A 718-nucleotide genomic window follows, 5' to 3' on the forward strand; every position below is an offset into this window, starting at 1 on the left:
GAGTTCATGGGAGAACTTGATATCCCAACAATTCCAGCATCTCCTTCAAGCATTTTGCTGCCCACTGTAGCTCGAAATTATGAGCTTAAATCTTCTCATCTTAATATGCTGCCTTCCTTTTATGGTTTACCTAATGAAGATCCATTGACTCATATAAAGGATATTTTTAATGTTGTGAGTTCTTTTCCCTTGACAGGTGTGACAGAAGATCAACTTCGAATGAGAGTGTTTCCATACACTTTAAAGGATAAGGCGAAGTATTGGTTGAATTCTTTGAAGCCTGGTTCACTCACTACATGGTCTGCCATTCAAAAGAAGTTCCTGGAAAAATACTTCTCCACGCAAAAGACCGACATGCTTAGGGACAAGATCTTGTTATTTGCACAGCAAGATGATGAATCGTTTTGTGAAGCATGGGAGAAATTCAATGGGTTGCTCAACCAATGTCCTCATCATGGGATTCCATTGAAGCTTCAAATGCGTATGTTTTATAAAGGACTAACCCCTTCTAGTCATAATATAGTCACCAATTTTGCAGGTGGTTCTTTTAAAACCAAAACTCCAGAAGAAACGTACGAACTCTTTGAGGAGATAGCAATGGAGACCCAACATACGGATACAAGAGGTAAACGTGTTATTAGTGGTTCTAATGATGCTTCTAGTGTGCAGATTTCAAAACTGGAACAAAAGCTAGATGCTGATCGGTTCATAATTGTAT

General features: G+C 38.7%; 1 non-coding gene across 1 annotated transcript; it reads right to left on the bottom strand.

Annotated features, from left to right (window-relative positions):
* Positions 1–354: 354 nt before the first annotated feature.
* LOC148294742 (small nucleolar RNA R71) lies at positions 355–461 on the bottom strand. Its single transcript, XR_015835632.1, has one exon. It is a non-coding gene; the product is annotated as a small nucleolar RNA R71 (small nucleolar RNA).
* Between the last annotated feature and the right edge of the window lie 257 nt (positions 462–718).

This window comes from Prunus avium, chromosome 4, assembly GCF_965620075.1.
Source record: "Prunus avium chromosome 4, drPruAviu1.hap1.1, whole genome shotgun sequence".
Taxonomy (NCBI): domain Eukaryota; kingdom Viridiplantae; phylum Streptophyta; class Magnoliopsida; order Rosales; family Rosaceae; genus Prunus; species Prunus avium.